This window comes from Vicugna pacos, chromosome 2 (assembly GCF_048564905.1).
Source record: "Vicugna pacos chromosome 2, VicPac4, whole genome shotgun sequence".
Classification (NCBI taxonomy): domain Eukaryota; kingdom Metazoa; phylum Chordata; class Mammalia; order Artiodactyla; family Camelidae; genus Vicugna; species Vicugna pacos.
This window is the reverse complement of record NC_132988.1, coordinates 104,320,790-104,344,194: the sequence shown is the minus strand read 5'-3', so window position 1 is coordinate 104,344,194 and position 23,405 is coordinate 104,320,790. Positions and strand designations below refer to the sequence as shown.

At 43.2% G+C, this 23,405-nt stretch overlaps 2 long non-coding RNA genes across 4 annotated transcripts in view; both read left to right on the top strand.

Annotated features, from left to right (window-relative positions):
* Window positions 1-13,036, top strand: part of LOC140687804 (uncharacterized) — a 57,816-nt gene extending 44,780 nt beyond the window's left edge. Inside the window, exons 3-6 of one of the 3 annotated variants that reach the window (XR_012062408.1) lie at window positions 445-538; window positions 10,730-10,808; window positions 10,992-11,155; window positions 11,499-13,036. This is a non-coding gene — a long non-coding RNA (uncharacterized lncRNA). Of the gene's footprint in view, window positions 1-444; window positions 539-10,729; window positions 10,809-10,991; window positions 11,167-11,498 lie in introns of all 3 variants that reach the window. The other 2 variants (XR_012062398.1, XR_012062405.1) reach the window with 2 other exon arrangements.
* Window positions 13,037-18,352: 5,316 nt separating this feature from the next.
* LOC140700547 (uncharacterized) lies at window positions 18,353-22,861 on the top strand. Its single transcript, XR_012078956.1, has 3 exons — window positions 18,353-19,351; window positions 20,217-20,297; window positions 20,598-22,861. It is a non-coding gene; the product is annotated as an uncharacterized lncRNA (long non-coding RNA).
* The last annotated feature ends 544 nt before the right edge of the window (window positions 22,862-23,405 follow it).

Below are 23,405 nucleotides of genomic sequence, written 5' to 3'. Positions count from 1 at the left end.
TTAGTTGCCTCCACACAGATCCAGCTCTGGGCTCACTTTTACTACCTCTTCCTCATTCATGCATCAGATCTCTCATCTAGGACAGGGGAGGGGAGCCCTGACTCTTGGGGTCTTTGAATGTAATCATGGACCTGGTTGGGGTGTGGAGGGGGGCCAGGAAGAGGAGAGCAAGGAAGTGAGCTATTTTCAGTTTGTCAAAAATCCAAATGGAAATTATAGATGAACACAGCACCCTTGTGTGCAGCTAGAGAAATTCAACTTGAGCCAGCTTAGGAGAAAAAAAAAGTGGAATTAATTAGCTCATGAAATCAATCCACAGGAAGAACTGGGGTGTGCTGAGCCTCAGGGACAGCTGGGACCAGTGCCTTAAATGTCACCGGGACGTTCTCTCATTTCTCTAACTCTCACCTGTGCTCTTCTCTGATTGTGGGCTTCATTCTCTAGATCAGCGGTTCTCAACCAATGATGGAAAGAGACTTTACTGCCCCCCACCGTGGGACATTTGGCAACATCTAGAGGAAGATGCTGCTGGCATCTGGTGGGTAAAGGCCAAGGATGCTACTATACATTCTACAATACACAGAGCAGCCCCCCCTGAAACAAAGGATTATCTGATCAAAGATGTCTATAGTAGTTGAGAAACTCTGGTCTGAGACCAGCTTTCTCCATGTGATTGGAAACTGGCTGCTGGCAGCTCCCAGGCCCACATCCAACAGCTTTGGTAGCACAAGGAGGACTGAGATGTGTGCACTCTGATCCAAATGTCAATAATCCCAGGAAGCTCTCTGCTTGGCTTAGCTTGGTCCAGAGGCTCACCCCTAGACTAGTCAGTAGGTCCAGACGGGTGGGATTTTAGATTAGAGAAGCCCTTTCTAGAGCCTCATGGTTGAAGATGGGAAGGAGCATTCTCAGAAGTAGGCAAGTAAAGGGCGGGGGAAAAAAGTGACAATAAAGTTCCAAACGCTACTTCTTAGTAAGTTCAGTTCATTTGGGAGGCAACATGTTTTAAATCTAGGGATGTGGGGGAGCCCGTGAAGAGAAGTAAAGTTTGGTGGAATAAATTTTGGAAACTGTATTAATACCAAATCCTCCACTAAAATACTACGCAGGCCAGCCAGTGTCTCCCAATCCAAACCTCCTTTTTCCCATTCCTCCCATGAAGACAATTCTTGGGGACCTGTTCTCACTTAGAATCTATGGGTGGTAAGTGGCTATTTAGATAAATTAATTATCACTAATGTTTAGCTAGATAATGAGTCATTCTTTCCAGATGACATAATGCCTAACCCCATTACAACGTGCATATTCTTTAAAAGGTCCTTAAAGGAAGAAATAATGGTAGAAATTTCAGGAAAGTGGGAGCTTGGCAGGAAGATATTTTTGTTTTGGTGGCCTTTAGATTCAGGTCACTTATGCAGATAGCAGGTTACGCTATAACTGAATAAGGCATGTTCAAGGTCAACATTTTCTGAATTGTGTTCTTTGAAACACTGAGTTCCTAGAATGGTAGAAATTATTATTGAAAATAGAGAGTCCATGATTGAGTCAGCTGGGAAATGCTGGTTTAGATGACATTCAGTGAGTTTCTTTACTATAGGACTCAGAGGGTTTTTTTTTTTTTAAATTGAAGTATAGTTGACTTACAATGTTTTGTTAATTACTGGTATACACATAGTGATTCATTTATACTTCTATATTCCTTTTCATATTCATTTTCAATATAGGCCATTAAAAAGGTATTGAATATAGTTCCTTGTGCTATACACTGAGATGTTGTTGTTTACTTTATACGTAGTAGTTTGTATCTGCAAATCCCAAACTCCGAACTTATCCCTCCCCACCCATTTTCTCTCTGGTAACCGTAGGTTTGTTTTCTATGTCTGTGGGTCTGTCTCTTCTTTTGTAAATAAGTTCACTTGTGTCCTTTTTTTTTTTTTAAGATTCCACATATAAGTGATTTCATATGCTGTTTTTCTTCCGCTTTCTGGCTTACTTCACTTAGAATGACATTCTCCAGTTCCATCCATGTTGCTGCAAATGGCATGATTTTTTATGGCTGAGTACTATTCCATTGTATAAATATACCACAACTTCTTTATGCAGTCATCTGTCAATGGACATTTAGGTTGTTTCCATGTCTTGGCCATTGTAAATAGTGCTGCTATGAACATTGGGGTGCATGTATCTTTTTGAATTAAGGTTCCCTCTGGATATATACCCAAGAGTGAGATTGCTGGATCATATATAGTAAGTCTATTTTTAGTCTTTTGAGGAGTCTCCATACTGTTTTCCATAAAGGCTGCACCAAACTACATTTCCACCAATAGTGTAAGAGGGTTCCCTTTTCTCCACACCATCTCCAGCATTTATTGTTTGTGAATTTTTTAATGATGACAATTCCAACTGGTGTGAGGTGATACCTCATTGCAGTTTTGATTTGCATTTCTCTGATAATTAGTGATACTGAGCATTTTTTCATGTGCCTATTGGCAATTTGTATGTCTTCATTGGAGAAATATTTGTTTAGGTCTTCTGCCCACTTTCGGATTGGGTTGTTTGTTTGTTTGTTTGTTTGTTTTTGTTATTGAGTTGTATGAGCTGTTTGTATATTCTGGAAATTAAGCATTTGTCAGTTGCAAATATTTTCTCCCATTCCATAGGTTGTCTTTTCATTTTATTTATGGTTTCCTTTGCTGTACAAAAGCTTATAAGCTTAATTAAGTCCCCTTTGTTTATTTTTTCCTTTATTTCTATTGCCTCAGTAGACTGCCCTGGGAGAACATTGTTATGATTTATGTTAGAGAATGTTTTCCGTATGTTCTCTTCTAGGAGGTTTATGGTATCTTGTCTTATGTTTATGTCTTTAAGCCATTTTCAGTTAATTTTTGTGCACAGTTTGAGGGAGTGTTCAAATTTCATTAATTTGCATGCAGCTGTCCAGCTTTCCCAACACCACTTGCCAAAGAGACTGCCTTTTCTCCATTGTATATTCTTGCCACTTTTGTTGAAGATTAATTGACCATAGGTGTGTGGGTTTATTTCTGAGCTCTCTGTTCTGTTCCATTGATCCATATGTCTGTTTGTGTGCCAATTCCATGCTCTTTTGATTACTGTAACTTTGTAGTGTTGTCTGAAGTCTGGGAGGGTTATGCTTCCAGCTTTGTTTTTTTTCCTCAGTATTACTTTGGCAATTCTGGGTCTTCTGTGATTCCATATAAATTTTAATATTACTTGTTCCAGTTCTGTGAAAAATGTCCTGGCTAATTTGATAGGGATTGCATTAAATCTGTAGATTGTTCTGGATAGTGTGACCATTTTAACAATATCAATTCTTCCAATCCAAGAGCATGGAATATCTTTCCATTTCTTTAAATCAGCTTTAATTTCCTTAATCAATGTTTTATAGTTCTCTGAGTATAAGTTTTTCATCTCCTAAGACTCAGAGCTTTTAATAGATTAGGTATTGTGATTCTCAGTAAGAAACTATATAGTATGCAGACTTCCCAAACTTTGGGGGTCAAGGAACTTCCACTGTTGAGATATATTTTACATAAGGTATACAGCCCTGTTTTGTACCTACTGTCCTTGAATAATTGCTAAAGGCATCTACTTTCACACCCCAAAGTGTAACCCAATTTTGAGAGTAAATTATATGTCATCCTATTCTAACAGGAACACGCTTTGGAAAATGCTTTTCTCTTGTCATCTTTATTTGGAGAGAGCAACTTTTTACACCAACTTAGATCAGCCTTAGGAATACCTCTCTGCTGACATTATTTTCGCTAAAGGAAATTCTTAGTTCTTTCTAGATGAGCACAGCATGAGAACTACCTGGAACAATGGTTTCCTGTTGTCCCCCAAAACACTCCTAAATTGACCCCTGTCAATCAATGCTAGCATTAGAATCTCAGAATCAAGACATAGACTTTTAAAATTAGGCAGACCCTAACGTCATCGCATTATTAAGGAATCGTCTGGTTTTAAGAGACAGAAACTCAGATTGAACAGCCAAAAAGAAAAAAAAAGAGTAACTTAGAGAAGAAAATTCTAGAAGCAGAGGACAAAATTTCAGAACCAAAGCACCTGTGAGTCCCCTGGAGGCTGGACCCAGTTTCTTGCTGTTTCCAGAATTTTCTCTTTAATCACAGCTTGTCTCTGCCTTAGCTTTAATCTGTCCCACTTCAGACCATGCTGCCTGTATAGATGCTGGTGATTACAGAAGACAAATTTATGACCTTCAAGTATTCACATAACAAATATCCGACAAAACAAAGACAATCATTTAAAAATTAGAACCATGAGCAAAAACATTAAGCAATGCAGAGTGATTTCAAAGGAAGAGAAGCCCAGGACAATGGGGTTTTGTTTTAAGCTCAAAGTGTAGGACAAAACCCAATTCCTATAAATAATTATGCTTAAAAATTCCTTAAATCACCTATCAAATACAGTATGTGTGGTTTTTCGTTGTCAATTCCTGATATGTACAAGTGACAGAGACATGCAGTAAAGTGCAGAAAATAATAAATAATGTACAGAAAAATAGTGAGTCCACATGCAAAACATAAATTTCCAGGCTTTTTACTTTTATAAAAGAAAGATGAGAAAACAGAAGAATAGAGAAGAAAACAAAGAAAAACTACAGATGATTTCTTCAGTTGAGCACCAGATGAAGTACTCAGTTTAGAATTAAAGGGCATTTCATACCACAAAAAAATTTTATCTTTAAATACTGTAGTGATATTTAGGGCAAAGACCATGAAACACTTACCAGGGAGAAGAGCTGCATTAAATCCTCAATCTTATGCTCACACTGAGCTTGGTTGTCTCATGGGAGGTGGGGCAGAGTCATCTGCCCTATTTTGAGTCTATTACCTTTCCTTTTGGTTTTCTTCCTCTCCCTCCCCCCTCCCCTTAGCCCTCTGTCTCTCTCTCCCTTCCACCTCCCTCCTTTTCCTTAAGCCAGTGTGGCAGGCAGAGTAATACAGTAGTAAGAAACATGGTATACTGTTGCACTGATTTAAATCCCACCCCCTCTCACTATGGGACCTTGGAAAAGTTACTTAGTCTTTCTATACCTCACATATAAAATGAGGGCAATGACAGAACATACCTCAGAGTTTTGCTGTGATGACTCAATGAGATAATGCACACAAAGCACTTGGAATAGTGACAGATACTTAAAACCACTAGTACTGCTAATACTACTGCGACTACAATTTGCACTGTGGTAAAACCAAGAGGGTTTCTGCTCTCCGGGGACCTTCATCGATTTTTCACTTTGTTCATTTCCTCCCAATCCCCAGGGTTTGTTTTGTTTGTTTGTTTTTCTGTTCAACCCATCTTTGACTGGTTTGTACCTTATGGAGACAAATCCTCTTTTGATTCTTTCTTCAAGAGTTAACACTCAATTCTTCATTCATTCATTTCATTTAACTCATATTTATTAAGTGACTTCTGTGTCTCAGGCATAATTCCAGGTGTTGGAGATACAGCAGAAAACAAATCAACACAAATCCCACCCTTGGGAGCTAATATTCCAGCAGGAGAAGGAAGCTCTGAAGGGGAAAATTTCAAGCATTCCTACTCCCTAGTTTATGATCCAACTTACGTTGTGTTTCTCCCCTCTCCTGCTCCAGCTTGCTTGTTTCTAATTTCTTGATGCCACCTCCTTGGCGTAAACTTTCATGTGAATACCCTAGGTTATCCCTGAAAAGATTTCAGGCAGCTTCCTTGCTTTTTAACCTCATTGCTTCTAACTGACTTGCTCCCTCCCTTACCACGTGCTCTGATGTTTTCCGAGGTGTCATTCGCCTCTTCCAAGCTGGATCCATCTCCTACCCAGTCTTTCAGAGCCCCTTCATTTGGTGCAGGCAACAAATCCCAATTTAGCATCACTTGTGATTATAATTAATGTGCTGTTTACTCCCTCTTCCAGATCATTAATGAAGATGTTAAATGAGACCAAAATGAAACCGTGTCCCCGTGGCACCCCGCTAGACACCTTCCAACAACTTGACACCCTGCCATTTGCTGTTTCATTACCTTTTGTTTACCTCGTGAGCCCAAGCCCTAGTTTCTCAAAAAGACATAAAGCTTGATATTTCTGCTGCTGCAGAGATGCCACTTAAAGGTGGGGGTATTAAAACCTGGCAGATTGTCAATACATCTTTTTGAGTTTGAATTAAATGTGGATTATGAATAGAGCATTGTCAGTAAATACTTGGTTGCTCTCCCTGCTCTCAGATGCCTTTGTTTTCCCTGGACTTTCTGCAGCTGTTCTGTCTTTCCCAGAGCAGAGAAGGGAAGATGTTTACTGTCTGCAAAGATGTTGCTTGGATCAGCTTAACCCTGAACTGTAAAGTTATTCTGTTACATGTGAAGGCTGTGCTAGGTAGATTGCTTTCTTAGTCCCAGATTTTCTCCTTTGCCTGTATCCATGCCCACCCCATGTAACCCTGCAGAGCCCCCTCCTGCTCTGATTCTGGACCTGTCATGTGACTTTCTTTGACAGGATTTCAGCAGACATAATGCAGACACAGGCTTGAAAAAAATCACTTGCATGTCTCTTCCTGAATTCTCGCACCCTTCACAACTGCTGTGAAAACAGGCCTGGGAGAGCTTGTTGGAAGATAGGATACATGGAGCAGAGCCCAGTCACCCCCATTGTCCAGTCAGGACAACTGATGCCCTCCAGATATGCAAAGGGGCCCAGACCAGATCAGCAGCACCTCCCAGCTGACCAACAGATGCATGAAAAATGAGTAGATTGCTTCTGATGACTTGTGGTTATTTGTTACACAGTGGTAGCCGTGGCAATAGATAGCTGATACAGTAGCACACATCTGGAGTCTCATGGCCTGAAAACACACTGATCTCCTAATGGTTTTCCACATTGTGTGCCCCTGACACAATCCTTTGTAAGAAAGTAGAAGAAAAAGTTTCCTAAGTTGAGATTCAGGAGTACAAAATAGATCCTAGAGCCAAGTTTCAGGATTTAAAAAGCAAAAAGCAGAGTACGACCTCCATGGGTTTTCAGCTCAAGATTGTCACAGCAAGCACTAAGCACAGGTACTGTCTGCGGGGTGCACACGAATGCTGACAAGTACAGTAACCTTTATGTGGGGAGGGGATGTGGGAGCTACGGAATTTGCCGTGTGCTAAAAAACTCCTCTTTCCGATGAAGACAGAAAGGAGAGAAATGCAGGCTGTCTCAAGAAGAACACAAGTGCACTTCCTCCCCCTCCACCCTAAACAGTGGTTTGCTGCCTCTTTTTCAAATATTTGCCTCCTGAAACTGCCCCATCACACAGCCCATGGTCGAAAAATGCTTCCTTCCTTTGTGGCAACACAGAGGGATGGGCTTAGTGGGATGGACTATGCCTGGGAAAGGTCTGTTTACACTCCTGAAGCCACACGCTTCTGAAGCACAGAGGAGGCAACCTCTAATTGCTCCCTGGGGCTTTTCTCAGCTGGTGCCCCTCCAGGCTTCCTGTCTGGGGCTGACACCCTGACATAGGACCTTACTGGGACCAGCAATGTGGGCATCAGCCTGTTAGACGGGCAGCGTCTCAGGCCCTTCCTAGATCCATTTAATGCAAATCAAGATTTTCCCAAGAATCCAGGGGATCCGTGAGCACATTAAGGTGTGATAGCCCTGCACTAGGGGATTTAGACCTTCTCTAGAGGAGTAAGTCGTTTCACTGAGGGTCAGCCACCCCCTCTAGGCAGTGGGCTTCTTGAGAGCAGAATCATGTCTTTTGGATCTTTGTATCCCCAGGTCCTCACACTGTGTTGGAATAAAGTAGCAGCTCAAAACAAAATTTTTGAACTGAAGTGAGTAGATCTCCCCGGTCAGCCAGACCCCTCAAGCTTACTCCACGACCTGCAGACACACCTTTTCTCCCCACGATTCCTGAGCCTCCCAGGGTGGGCACCACCTTGAGTGTCCAAATTTGCCCCAATGAAGCGAACACTGCCTGGGCTCTGGGCAACTCTGCACACTCCAGAGATTGAGGTTGGAACATTGTGATGCAAAGCACAACATCATGTGCATCTGAATAAGCAAGTTTGGGACCAGAATTCTGGTCAATGTCAATGTCAACACTGAACCGAAATCAGGGTCCTAGTGAAAAACTTGCTAGACATTCAACAGTGGACACAGAAATAGCCCACCAGGCAGGAAGGGAGGGAGAGTGAGAAGGAGGAAGGTAAGAAACCAAGGGGAATGACAGTGGGGGAGGAGAAGGAGAGAAAAAATAGGCCAGGGCTTGTGGGACCTAAATTTTACCTTCCTATTTTCCAGTGGAACTTGGAATTTTTTCATCCCCTTTCACGGTATCATTGACATTAAATATCCAATCTCCCCGGCCCCACATCAACTTGAGTAATATACTACAGCCAAGCTTGGCTGCATCTGCTCTCTTTCCCCTTACTCAATTCAAGTTAGGAATGCTCCGACCATACATTACTGTTGGGATTTTAAAAATGATTTATTTTGCTACACAATTCAGACCTTTGAACCATACTGGATGCTGGGTGCTTTGTTGACATAGTAGTTAGGGATAAAAGGAGAGTTTGGGGGATTGCAGAATTCTGACTTTCTATAAATCACTAATTTTATTGTAGTAAATAGAGGTCACCTCCTGGAACTTCAATAGCCTGCCTTGAAAAATGGTATGAAGCTATCAAAGTCCATCAAAAGGGAAAATAGGACAAATGGAGTTGAGGGGAAAGAATATTTTCTCGGTTGCAGCCAAGGCCACAGCAAGAATATGGCCAGTACGGTCAGAGACGCTTTTAAGAGCTGGGCCAGAAACTTCCCCTTGCTTCTTTGAGCATATTGTATATTGCTCCTGCCCCAGATGAAAAGCTAAAGATGAAGAATGGGGCAAAGTAGCTGGGGAGGGGAGGACCTTGGAAGTTCAGTCCTGCTGTGAGCTTATAAAGGCCTAGGCCAGAACGTACTCCAAAACCTATGCCCTGACTTGGCTGAGAATAATGAAAACCATATATGGCAGGAGTTGCAAACACAAATACAGATTCAGGGGCCATGGAAGGCAGGAAAATAATAAACCAGACTGGGAAGGGTCTGCTCTGAACGGAGATGCTCTAGCTTGAGCTTTAGTACTCATTTCCAACTGCCTTCTCTCTTAGCAGTAGAGGCAGTAGTGAAATGTTCCATTTCCCAGGCAAGCCTGCAGCACGGTATGTCTGATACCACTCACTTCTAAGCTTTAAGATATTAGCGGAAGTCCCCGGGAAGTCTTCTCTCATATGAAAGGACAAAGACTCACTAGGAGAGATTTTGTCCTTTTTCCTTTTCTGTCCTCCACCTTCTTTTCTTATCTGAAACACAGATGCTGTGGCTGGATATGTAGCAGCCATCTTGAGATTATGAGGACCAAACATCACATGCTGAAGATGGCAGAGCAGCAGGACAGAAGGGCCCAGGGTCCTGATGGTATCGCTCAGCCAGTCCCAGCCCTGGACTTCTGACTCCTAGACATCTTGCTGCATGAGAAAAACTAACCCCTTACTTGTTTAAACCATGGTGGTCAGATTTTCTGTTATTCACACAGTGATATACCACCCCTAGCTCTAACCTTTGTTGCCATGTAGGAATGCTGGCTTAGTGTTGCCATGTCTGATTTTTCAAAAGAAGATGTAGGTCTAGATTACTTTTTTACATGTAATTTCCCAGTTGGCAGTTGGGAATGGATCCCAATAGAGACAACGAACTGAATTATTTGAAAACACGCTTCTGATTTGTGACCTCTGACTTCTAGAGTATTTATTCTGGGCCAAGTATGATACGAAGCACTCTGTATAGATTATCTCATTTAATCCTTACAACAGTGTTGAAAATAATGCTATTATTACTTCTGTTTAATAAATGAGAAAACTGAGGTGCAGAAGTTAACTTGCCCAAGGCCGTAGAGCTAGGAGGGAAAGAGGCATTATTAAAACTCAGGCCTGTCTTTGGACCAGGTATTGCTCATTGCTACTTCTTTTTTTTTTTTTTGGAGGGGTTTATATAATTAGGCTTACTTATTTATTTTTTAAATGGAGGTACTGGGGATTGAGCCCAGGACCTCGTGCATGCTACGCATGTGCTCTACCCCTGAGCTATACCCTCTCCCCTACTAATTACTGTTGAATCAGCCATCTATTGCCATCGTAATGCTGCTTAGCAAACCACCCCACACTCATGTTGGCTTACAAGTGGCTTACAACCAGGATTTATTCTCATGCTGCCACGTCTGTGGATTGACTGCGATTTGGGTCTCAGTGGGAGACTCTGCTTCAGGCTGTGTGTTCTGTGGGACAGGCAGGGAGTCAAGTTCAGGTTGACTCCATGTATGTTCATCCTGGGGCCCAGGTGAAAAGGCAGTGGCCACGCAGGAGATGCTCTTAAGAACTAAGCCAAACAGCCTGGTGCATTTAAGGCCCCTGGTCATGTTGTGACTAGCATTCCATTAGCCAGAAAAAGTTATGAAGCCAAGACCAAATCGACAGAGCAGAGACATACATTGCGCCCACGGTGGGAGGGAGAATAAGTGTTGCTGAACAACAATTCAGACAGTGGCAATTATGCTCACAGTCTCAGGAAAAGCTGAAACAAAGACTCCTTTTATTCCCACTGCCTGTTTGCAGCAGTGGCACATGATGCACAGACCTGGAAAACGGGGCACAGAGCCATCCGAACTCATCTAAAATCACTTCATTTCAGAGATGTCATCACCCTCTGATGATGTTACACCCTTCAAATTGCAGTCCAGCTCCAGCTTCTGGGAGGCGACTGGCAGAAGGTAGGGAGGAGTCGGTGGGAAGATATCCCAGCTCTTTTCCAGGGAAGAGGTTTCATCTCATTCCAGTTTTGAGCCATGTAAGCTCTGCCTGGTGGTTTCCATGGCATCTCCCGCCCTGCTTCCTGCCTTGTCTCTCTTCTTTTTCCCTTATCATCATTTGCACTTTCCCTCCTCCTTCTCCAGCACTCTGGAAGTTTCATTCATCCAGTCACTCGATCATTTCATTGATAAGCATCTATTGACACCTCTTCTGTTGCAAGCACTGTTCATGATGTTGGAGAGACCATGAGAACAGGACTGGAATGATCGTCATTTTCGTGGAGCCCCCTTCTAGCGGGAGCAGACAGGTAATAAACAAGTAAGTGAAATGAACGAGATCACTGCAGAGGGTGAGAAGTGCTCCTGAGGACAGACAGGATGGAGAGGGGAGCAGCGGGAGGGAAGGACAGGAGAGGAGGGAGCTCAGTGCCTGAATAGGCTTTCACTGGAGGCTCCGCCTTCATTCAATTCGGCACAGCTTCTGGAAACACTTATGTGGTGTCTGTGTCAGCAGGATCTCCTGACCCGCAGTGTCCTGTGTGGTTCTGTGAAAAACGTGTGTGGGAGATAAGGGATGGGGTGTGTGTGGAGGGGGAACCATAGGGAAGGGCGGGAGGGAGGACGTAACAGCTCCATCCATTCCTTTTATAGGTGGTTGACGTCCCTCCCCAAACACGAGCTTTACACAGAGATGTCACTTGGGAACACCCTGTGTTCACTAGAGAGAATCCAACCTCACCAGTTCTCTAAAGCAGTGGTTCTCGACAGGGAGAGGGGGCGACTTTGCCTCCACGGGACAGACACTTGGCAGTGCTGGGAGGCACTTCTGATGGTCACAGCTCAGGCAGTGTGTGCTACTGTGCATGTGGGCAAGTATTCAGCTGAGTATCCTGTAACGGCAGGACAGAACTGTCCACCGCGGGATGTCACCAGAGCCCAGGTGCTCTAGAGACATGTTTGTTAGCCTCTCAGTCTTCTCTGCAGGGGCTGGGTTTAATTGCTGGATATAATTTTGTTTACCTTGAGAAAGGGTGATATACACACATCACAAAATTCAGAAAGTGCAGGAGGGTCCCTGCTGAAAGTGCCTGTCTCCTCCAGTCTCTTAGTGCCCCTCTGTCTTCCCCACCACTAACCTCAGTTCCTTCTGCATCTCATGCGTCTCCCTCTGGGAGACCCCTCTGGGCATATTGGAACAGACCCTGTCAGTGCCCTGCTAGTGTCCTCCCTCCCCTCCCCTCGACACCCCAAAGGCCGCTCTCTGTGAACCCTGAATCTTCCCTCATAGGGCTATTTGTTCTGGCCCTGGGAGCACCTTTGGCAAGTTTGAACGAGAGAGTGAACGCCCTGGAATTAGCCCACAACCAAAGACAGACAGAAAGTTGGATAAATAGCCCAGTCTCCTGGCCCCGTGGGTGAGATAACTGTGAGGTGAAGTTCACGCTCTTTTCCAGACTTCCCCAGCAGGACTGCACTCCTGGCCTTCAGCAGTAACTCTTGATAGTGCCCTTAATTGACTATCTTTCCTCTCCTGCCTGTCTTCCTTACTTCCTTGCCTTACTTCTCTGCTTCCTGTTGGAGTTTCTTGGGATCACAAACACTGACATACACTTATATTCTTCTCTTAAAAGTTTGATTCTGGAGGAATGCAAATTAAGACAGCTATAAATATATATACACATAAACATGTGTAATATACATAGGTAATGTAATATATACATATATAATATGTATTATGTATTACTTATTGTGCACATTACATGTATGTATATGTATATATTATATTACATACATATATTACATTATATCTTGTACACATATTGTATACTATATTTATTACATACATGTACAATATGCATATATACACACATATATGTACATGTATATATTACCTTATACAGACTGAATATTTGTGTCCCTCCCCAAATTCGTTTGTTGAAATCTAATCCCCAGTGTGATGTTATTAGGAGATGGAGTCTTTGGAAGGTGATCAGGTCATGAGGGTGGAGCCCACATAAAGGTTAGTGCCTTTATAAAAGGGACCCTAGAGGACTCTCTTGGCTTCTTCCTACCATGTGAGGAGACAAGAAGTCGGCAGGCGGGAGGAAGGCTCTCACCAGCCCCTCACCCTGATTTTGGACTTCCAGCCTCCGGACTGTGAGAAATAAATTTCTGTTGCTTATAAGCCACCCAGTCTATGGTAATGTTTGTTATAGCAGTCTGAATAGACCAAGACTATATGTATGTCTGAGTACATATGTACACATGAACACACACACACACATACACACATATGAAGACGTGTGCATATATCTACTTTTTTACATGGATGGTAGTATTCTTCACCTTGCGTTTTCACTTAATTATATGCCTTGTTACTTGTCCCTTATTACATAGGGAGCTATCTCATTCTCTTATTGGCAGCATTGTATTTCATTGTACAGATATACCATGATGTGTGGACATCTAGGTCATTTTCAATCTTCCATGTTTATAAATGTTGCTGAAGTGACTATCTTACATTTGATGTAATTTCTTCCAGTGGAACTGTTGGGCCATGGGGCATGTGCATTTAAAGTTTTGATAGACATTGGCAAATTATTCTTCATAAAGCCCATACCAATTTATATCTTCTCATCGGCAAGGGATCAGAGTAGGAACTCAGTGCTGGAAAGGTGGAGCCAAATGTTTCTGCTCTGGTTTGGTCACTGCTCAAAGCATTTTTCTTTCTTCTGTACGTTGGAGGCTGACATAACCGGGGAACACCCCAGGCTGTGGAATCATAGGTGAATGAACACATCCCAGAGGCGCAGGTGCACATGTACACACAACGTCACCCCTCATACTCATCTAGTTAGTTAGAATCCTTGTTGGTTAAGCGTTTCTGAGAAAGAAAGTTCTGAACTCCATGAAAGAGAGGTTTCCAAGTCAGATTCAGTAATATATTGAAGGGATATGTGCATTTCCCATGACAGCACCCCCTTGAGATATAATAAAGACAAATGTATTTGCAGCATTTACCCTTTGCCTGGCAGAGAGCCAGGTGTCTTCCCTGTGTCCTTTTATCACTTCACAACCTATAGTGGAGATCATGTTCTGATCCCTGGTTTTTTGTTTTTTTTTTTTCAAATGGGGATTCTGAGTCACAGAGCTGTTGATTGACCACATTATCAGTAGAAGAAAGAAGTCCAGAGCATGGTCTCTGTAACCTGAACTGCCCAGGTTAAAATCTGGGCTCTCCTCTTTTTAGCTGGGTGACTGGAGGCAGGTGATCCTTCCTCTCTGGGTCTCAGTTTCTTCCTCTGTGAAATGGAGACGTTGTTGTGAGGACTAGACACATTAATAGATAGAAAATGCTCAATAAAGTTTGGGTATCGTCTTTTTCTATCTGACTCTTCAAACTTTTAATCACTATATTCTACTGTATCTGAGTAGTCCTGTTCATTTTTTAAAATAAAAATAAATTTTATATTTCTAAGATTTTGAGAAAATAAATGAAAGAGATAAAGCAAAAGTTTTATTCCAGAAATTCTCTAAGTGCACTTAAAAATGTTGCTGGAACCACCCTCCCACCTGAGCAGCATGGATGGCCAAGGGGATGCGGTGGGAGCAGATTACACCACCGTGAGTGGCCGGTGGAGGCAGCAGTCAGCACCGACTGCCATGCTTATCTGCAGAAATCCAGGCTCTCTGCCTTCTAGAATAATTTGATCCACACCATCTGGCAGCTTGAAAGGAGAAAAAGAAGAGGAAGAAGAAGAAACAGCAGCCATGTAGCATGAGTGTAATTCCCAATCTGAGTTATGCATTCTCATGTAATATCAGCCAAATTTAAACATGTCAACATCTCAACAATTGCTGATTTTTCAAGTACTGTGCGATGCATCTGGCAGGCGCTCATTGAATGCTCTTCAATGATGGTGACGTAAATGTATTTACTAAAATATAGCGTATTGAAAACATAAGTAGTATATTGTGATGTCCCTTAGTTTGCACTTGCATAAATTGGCACTCTCTGAAATAAGTGGTTGAGATTTAAAAGAACATGATATGTTTTTAAATGTTCAAAGAATCGTTAATTATAGAGCTCACAAATCCTTTCGTTCATTTCTCTCATTTTAAGTGGAGGAAAACTTAGCCCCCAGATTAGTTTTTTTGATAATGAGAGCAAGAGGAGGGTGGAAGCCAAGCACCCTGCACCCCCAGCAGGGGGGAAAATGGGGGAGAGAGGTCCGTGGAAGCTGGACCACCCAGGCTTCTGGAGCATCCTCCCTCCCTCCTCTCTTCTGTGGTGACTTCCTGGAAACGAAGCAGGTAACCAGGTGTAGCTCTGCTTTCTGAACTTCTGGTTTGCTCTGAGATGCAGGTAGTGTGCCTGCGGTTTATTAGGAAGGGTTCTTGAGATTGGAACCTATAGAAGGGAAAAGCAGAGTTGAGCTGGGATGCCTCCACGGAGCCCCTGGACAACTCTGTGGGACGTTCTGAAGCCAAGGTGTCCCCTCAGATTGTCCCAAGCTGAGATAAGGGGAGTGGGCCTTGATATCCTCACAGTGACTGGCCCACAGATGTGAGCTGTCTCCCTTCTGGATGCCAACAGCACTCTCAGGGCCAAAGGAGAGCCTTTCATGCCTGAAGCAGTCCTGGGCATCCCATCACAGTGCCCGTCACACCTGGACAGCGCCTGGCACAGAGTGAGCCATCACTAAATGTCTGTTGAATGGATGAACCCATCTAGAGCCTTGGGACAGAATTGCGAGGGGCAGAATAGGTTGTCACCTTTATAATGTGATTTAGAGACAGCAAGAAGAGGTCAGTTCACTCAAGGTAAAATAAAACTCCTTTCCACCTGTCTCTCTGGAATCTGGAGTTTCTCAGTCTTCTTGGACAAGGGAAGCATTCCTCGGCAAGGGCTACCTCTGTGATGTGGACTTCCAAGATCACTCGTGGTGCTATGTTGAATGTCACTCATCACTTTCCCTCTTCATTTTGGGCACTAGAGAATGCAGAGCTAAATTTGCACCTCATCTAGAGTAATGCATGGAATTATATTATAATTTGAGGGCTTTAATACTTCATTGTCTACCCCCCACCCCCAAATTTGATATCCCATTCGAATGTGTAGTTTCCCTGATTCTTGTGTTTTAGCATTTATTTGTGTCTTATATTTTAATTTATGTGTTTCTGAGAGCCTCTCTAATCTATGGAACCAGGCCAAGTATGAACACACGCATACTCTAATTTTTTTTTCTTCTCTCGACGCTAGTGTTTGGGACCCAGTCTCACTGACATTGACTATGATTCTATGACATCAAGGCCAGTGGATGAGATCAGTAGGATTATTCTGGGGTCTTTAATGGAATGCATTCCCCTTGGAATGCTCTCCTTTGGCTCAAAAAATTATAGTCATCATATTTGTAAGTGGTAGGAGGCATTCCTTATAAGGTCTAGTTGTGTGAACTTTTATGTAATGCAACTTTATTTCCTGTGCTTAGTTTATATATTAAACACTGGTTTTAAACACACATAAAGAAGTATTTTCAGCCATAACTTAGTGATTTTACATTAAAAATGCCAACATCCAGCTCCTTTGGTGTGAATGACAATTGCTTCTTGTCCCCTGGTGTCTGCAGGGTGGGCAGTGCTGGTCTCTGTGGGGTTTACAGCTGACCCTGGCCTCTGCCCTTGAGGAGACAGCAGAAGTGACATTGTTAAAGAAAAACTGTTGTTGAAAAAGTTTGCTCCCCCATCCAGTGTTTATTCAGACAGCCAAGAAATTGAGGTTTCTGTCCATTTACGTCTAGGAAAAACTTGCTTTCATTGTGTTTGAGTAATAAAAGCAAATCAAGAAGTTGTATGATGTTTTTGATGGGACTTTGACATGGTGTAGTTGAATGAGTTTAAAACTGTAGGATGAAGAGTGAATCCTAATTTACAGCCACTGCTATGTACTGGGCTTTTGGGAATCCACCTCTGAGATACTATGGCCTAGTGAGTGCTGAGGCTTCCATGGGGTTTTGGATCCAGATACATATATACCATCAGAAACTATACATCTTTCTCAGAGCAGAACTAAAGTTCTCTCAGGTCCATAACTGACTACATATTTTAATGACATTTCAAGCCTCTGGAGCATGGGTCTTTAATTTTATCTTTTATTTGTTCATTTTTTCATCTATTCACTCAAAAAAGTATTTACTGAAACCCTACTATGACGCAGGCACATCTATTGAGATAGGTGAAGAACCGAACAAGAAAATATAATGGAGTGTGAAAAGTATTGGGAAGGAGGACCTGCAGGGTAATAGAGGAGCCCAATGGTGCATCAGGGAATGTATCAGAGAAAATAGTGTCTAAGATGAATGGAGATGGAGGAATGTTCCAGGTAGAAGAACAGTGTATGTGAAAGCCTGGAGAAAGGCGCTCTCAAGAATCAGGTATTTGTGGAGTAAAAGAAATCCAGTTGGCTGGAGCCCCAAGTACGAGAGAAGGAGAGGGATGGAGGGAGGTGAACTGTGGATAGGCAAGTGCAGGGGAGGGCGTCTGTACTTTATTTTGGGGTCAATGGGGAAACCATTTTGAAGAATTTGAAGTGATATGACGACACAGTCAGATTTTTGTTTTGTTAGACTGGACAGGAGGTTGTTGCCACCTGGACTCAGGTGGTGACAGCAGCAAAAGATGCAGAAGCACTCCAGTGGTGCTTTGGAGGCAGAATATCCAGCCTCGGGTGGTCCTCCAGCCAGAACCTCGTATTGGGGAACTGGGAGTGAGGAGCTGAGATGCCACCTACACAGCTACCCTGCCTGGGGTGCTGAGGCTCACTGCCCCGGGGTCCTATTGCCGCCAGAGTCTCCACAGAGTTCAGTCTCCTATTGGATTTTCCCTGATGTAGGACCTGTTTCCAGGAGTGATTGGAAATGAATATGAAATCCCCAAGGTGGATTCACGCTCAGAAAAAATGCAAAAATGATTCTTCATCTGCCTTGCACCTGAATCTCTAGCCTTTCTCTAAATCGGCCTGAGGTTGCTCCCACTCTGACTTTGATTTCTGTTGTAAGCCCGCTTCATTCCGAGCAGGGGAGGATCTCTTCCGGAAGCAGGCCAAGGCATCAGCTTCAGAACCTTCATTAGGTGCGTCCCAAGGAGGCACATCAGCTCTGAGAATGTGTGTGAATGACCTTTGTAAACAGGAAAGGGCAGGACAAGGTAAGGCTGGAGGCTTCCCTCAAGTAGAACAGGGCTTCCTCGCACCACGTGCATAAGAAAGTGAACTTTAGTAATTAACCTATTTAAAAAATAACTGAGCACCTACTCTATGCAAGGCACCATTGAAGGCAGAATCCATATATTATTTATCTCTTTATGCTTCATCCCAGGCACAGACCTGGAAGAGAGAAGCTGGGTGTTGCTGTACTATGCAGCGAGCCTCAGAATCCTCCAGGTACATCTCCGGGTGCACCTGCACACCTGCATCTTACCGCGGTGGTTCAAACCATGGGCTCTGAAGTCAGGCTTGAATTAAATTCCAGATGGCTCAATTGTGAACGATGTGGTCATTGGCAAGTCACTTAGCTTCTATAAATCTCCGTGACCTCACCTATAAAGTAGGGGAGCCATTAGATCAAAGAACACAAAATTATTGCTTTTGTAAGCTCCAAATCAACAATTTCATATGGCTCGACCACCTATGATAAAGGAATGTTGAGAAGATTAAATGAGATTAGGCACTAAAAATTTCATCCAGTCCCTGTCACAAGGTAGGGAGCCCTCTTGAGCCTTCTCTTCTTTTTAGGATAGTAAGAAATTAAACTAAAATAATTATTATTATTTGTACCTGGGGAGGACAGTTTGACTCGTGGGTGTTGGAGGGGGTCTACTTCTCCATCTCTCAAATTCCATTAAGAGTTTTCCCTGACCACTCCTGGCCTCTTGCCACACCCTCATCCCTCCCCTTGGAGATGGAGTGAGTTACCTAACTGGTGAGTGACAGCCATTGGTCCACATTTTTTGGTGGGGAAGAACTGGTCCATCAAGAATATTAAAGATAGGGGTGTGTGTGTGTGTGTGTGCACACGCGCGCACCTCTCTCTGCCCTCCTCCCCCTCCACGATCCTCCCCTAAGCCAGTGCCAGGCAGCCATCCTGCATGAGGTATCTGTTCCGTAGACTCAACTGTCCCCTGCTGGTGTTCAGCTGTAGAATGGCATGTGTGGGTCGCAGGAGAGGCAGGGAGAATGAGGAACCCACACCTAAGTCCTACCCTCCATCCAGTTTAGTAGCAATAAAGCAGATGTTTTGATATCCATCTTTTCATTCCCGGCCCTCTGATTTGATTTAGAATTGGGCACAGAGGAGAGTGCTGGAGTTAATTAGTTCCCTCAGCTCCCACGGAAGGGAATGGACCCACTGGCTCTGGGAAGGCGTTGTGGTAACCACCCGGCTTGCATGAGCTGGAAGAAAGTCTAGACTGGCAGGAAAAGGGAAGGAGCTCACAGTGCGGCCACAGTAAGTAATTTCAGACTTTCAGCTGGGGAGGCAAAATCAAGCACAGATGTCCCTTGGTATCCCTGGGGGACTGGTTCCAGGACACTTGTGGATGCCAAAATCCCGATGCTCAAGTCCCTTATATAAAGTGGCGTAGTACAGTCAGCCCTCCCCATCTTCGGATTCAGGCATCCCCGTATGGGATTCCATTGTTGTATCACTGCTCTCCTGGTGAGGGAATCCCAACTGAGGGGCGGGGTGGGGTGGAGGTGGACAGCTTCCTTGGCCATCATAGCCAGAGAAACTTTCCTCGCTAGGGGCACTGACTATCGTCTCCAGCTTTCTGTTTTTTCAGAAACTGTTCCTTCTTTCTTCAAATTCCTGTTACTTTGTCCTGCTTTCCTGCCCTCTCCCCAACCCGCCCCAGTCCTAGACATCACCTTCCCCTTCCCAGTGCTCTCCCCTTGCTCTGCTGTACCAAGAAGTCCTGCCCCAGCCCCCTTGCTGTAGCTCAGGGGCTCCTCAGCAAGGCCGATTCAGGGATTGGCAAACCTGGGTGAGAAAGATCACATCTTTATGGTCTTTCTAACTGAAATTTAGCACTTCCTTTCAGTATGAATGTAGGCAACAAACCACAGTAGTTTGAGCAGAATAAGTGTATTTGTGATTAATACAAAACACAGGTATTTCCATATCACATACATACAATTGTTACAGATACGTCAGAATGTCATTTAGGTTCTTCGGAACTTTGAAATTACAATACTTTTTACACCTGCTGCTAGAGCTTGCTAGATATTGCTAAATTATTAACTATTCTGGTAACTGTGTTTCCGTATAACTGCTTTCCTTTAAAATCCTATGTTTTTATTTTATGCACTTGGAGATATCACCATATTGCCAGAGGATCCCATGGCACAATAAAGATTGAGAATTCATGCTTTGGCAGGAAAAAGCACCGTAGAAGGTATGCAATTAGTTATCTTTAATGTGATCAGTCCCAGCTGGGACTCTCACCTGCAGTCAGGGTCAGCCACCAGGAGGACAGTGGTACGAAAGCAGACACTTGGGCTGTCCCTAGAAGGGGCTGTAGATGGTGGTTCCTCAGCTGGCCCTCACCCTCCAGACGTGAGGATGACACTCCTGCTAGTCAGAGCGGCTGGCTGTTTTCTCTTCTCTTGAATAGGGGAGGCCCGGGACTTCCGAGTGTGGCGGTCAGTGCATCTTCCCAGGCCAGCTTCTCAGAAGTGTTTATCACTTCCTCCAGGACAGGCCCCAGCTGAGGTCCCAGCCAACAGCCACATCAGCCACCAGACACTGGAGAAAGGACACTGACTCCAGATTCCAGCCTCAGCCACCCGTGCAACCACACGAAGACCTAGAGACCACCTCACTCAGCCCCACACGCCCAGCCGGGAGAAATAACAAAGGGACTGTTGTTGATTTAAGGCGCTAAGTTCTGGGATGTCTTGTTCCACAGCCCTCATGCCCAGAACAGAAGGGGCCTGGGACTTACCTCTGCCCTTCTTCCAGGGATGCTGTTTTCTGACCTGCAGCTAGTGCACGAAGTACAGGACGTCTGCAGCCCAGACTCGAAACACATATCTATATCGTGAGGCAGGTGTTTCACTAAATGGTTTTATGTTTTCTGTCTTGTGTTAGACTCAAAAACAGAGCTGTCCACTAGAAATTTCTGCAAGGATGAAAACAGCCTCCATCTGTGCTCTCCAGTGTGGTAGCCACTGCCTACATACAGTTACTGAGCACTTGAAATGTGGCTAGAGCGACTGAGAAAGTGACTTTTAAATTTTCTTCATTTTATTTAATTCTAAATAGCCAAACATATTACTGGCTACTTTGTTGAGCAGTACAGCTCTTGAGGGACCGTTTTAGATTCCATGTGCTCATAATATCAGTTCTTACCTTCATCCTATATCTGTTTTATCTCGTGAAGGACATACTTACCCGACAGGTGTGTGGCCTACTGAAAAATTACTGAAGGGTCTGCTTTTGGCAAACAAAACAAAACAACCATCTCGAAAAACCAAAAACAAATCAACAACTCTATCAAACTGACATTATGGTACCAAGTGCTCGTGGAAGCTCTGAGGCCGTCTCATTAGAGGGTCAAAGTGGCATCCAGCCCCGATCCGTTGAACGCCGAAGGGTCCAGCCCCAGGCCTGCTGCTATACTGGACTCCTGGGATGCTATATTGTGAAGTGAATTGGGTTTCTCCACAGAAACAAGGCAGAGCAGGGCCAGGAATCTCCAAGCCTGTGCGTAGGAAAAAGAGAGTCGGGTGTGGACTTTCACTTTTGCACACTTCATATCGTTTGCATTATTTTTCGTTCAATGAGTGTGATTAATACTTCCATGCATACCCTGGATGTTACGGCTTTATTTTTTAGGGAAGGAATAACTTCTATTTCTAAAAGCACTGTTTTATTTAAAGAGGGATCTATTCAGTTAAAAAATACAGTAAAATCTGAAAATTAGAGGACTGTGAAAAACCCACTCAGATTACTGAACAAGTCCTGAATTAGTGAATATCTATGCTATTTGTAAGGCAAAGTAGATGTGTCACTTTCAATACTGACAAGTAACACAAACTAATAGGAGATGCAGTGCTGCCAGGAGGAAATTCTGCCAAATCGACTCAATGAATTATAATCATTTGTAATCAGTCCATTAATTAACTGGGCACAAAAGGATGTTGAAAAGAGTTCAAGAGTGTTTTCCCAAGTAGGTTAAATATAGCCCTCCCACCTCATTCGCTTACATGGACCCTGCCCTCAACCAACCCAAATTTTATTCAGAGAAAAAAAGTAAGTTTCAGTCTTGTCTAAATTTTCCAAATTTTCACAAACTAGAATTTAAAAGGGTCCAAATGAATAAGCTTCTGGCGTAAAATAGGAAAAAACAAAACAAAACAAAACAAAAAAACCCCCAAAACACCCAGACCTAAAACCAAAAGAGTAAAGGGAAGAAATCAAACAATCATAAGTAGTCACTGAACACCACAAAGGAACATGGATTAAAGAGGAAAAAAGGACATGTTTCGGCTTTCAGGCGCTTACATTTTAATCAGCGGCTGACAATGTAATTATAAAAAGAAACAATATTGGCCAAATGTCAGTATTTGGCTAGGAATTTCGTTTCTCCTTTTAGTAGGAGCTACAAAAGAATAGAAATGTTTCCAAATTCTGGGCCCTCAAGCAACATGTTTTAGAAAGCAGCTTTCCAATTATTCTAAAAGCGACTCTTAAGAAGGAAAAACTAAAAGAAACTAACTGCTCAAGAGGTGCAAGCTCACTGTAGAAAAATGCTTAAAAATAGAGAAGCAAAAGAAGGTAAAAAAAATACCTGTAATCCTGCCATTCAAAGATAAACAGTTAATTTTTTTACATTCTTTTTGAATTTTTGTATGCGTTAATTTACTTGTGTATTTATTTGCCCAATTGGTATTTTAGATATTGTTTCAAACCTGTTTTTCCCTCTTCCCCTTAATAATAAATCAGCAACATATTTCTATGGCAATAAATAATCACGATATCTATGAAGTCTTTCACTGCATGGGTGGTTCATAATGTATCTGACCAATCCCTACTATTGGACCTTTAAGTTATTTTTTTCCACCGAAAACAGTGCTGTAATCAATGGTCTCATTGTCACATCTTTGTGTACATCTTTGATTTCTTTCCACAGGAAATGATATTGGTGGGTGAAAGAGCATACATAGCACATACGTTTATGAGAAAGATTCCTCATTCAAAAAAGTTTGAATGAAATTCAGAATATTTAAGTAGTATGGCTGGTGAAGTCTGACAGATACCTGATTAGCTGTGTGAGCTCAGACAAGTTAACTGCGGAGGGTCACATGGTGGAGCGAATGACCGCCAGGGGGCTTGTTGGGATGGTTCCAAGAAATAACACATGAAAGTGTTCCCAGCACAGTGCCTGGCACATAGTAGGTGCTTCATAAATGTCAAGTCCTTTCCTTTCTCATCCCCACCTGATATGAAACATAGTCTCGTTCAGAGAGAGAGAGGCTAGCAAACAGAGATTGTTGTCTAC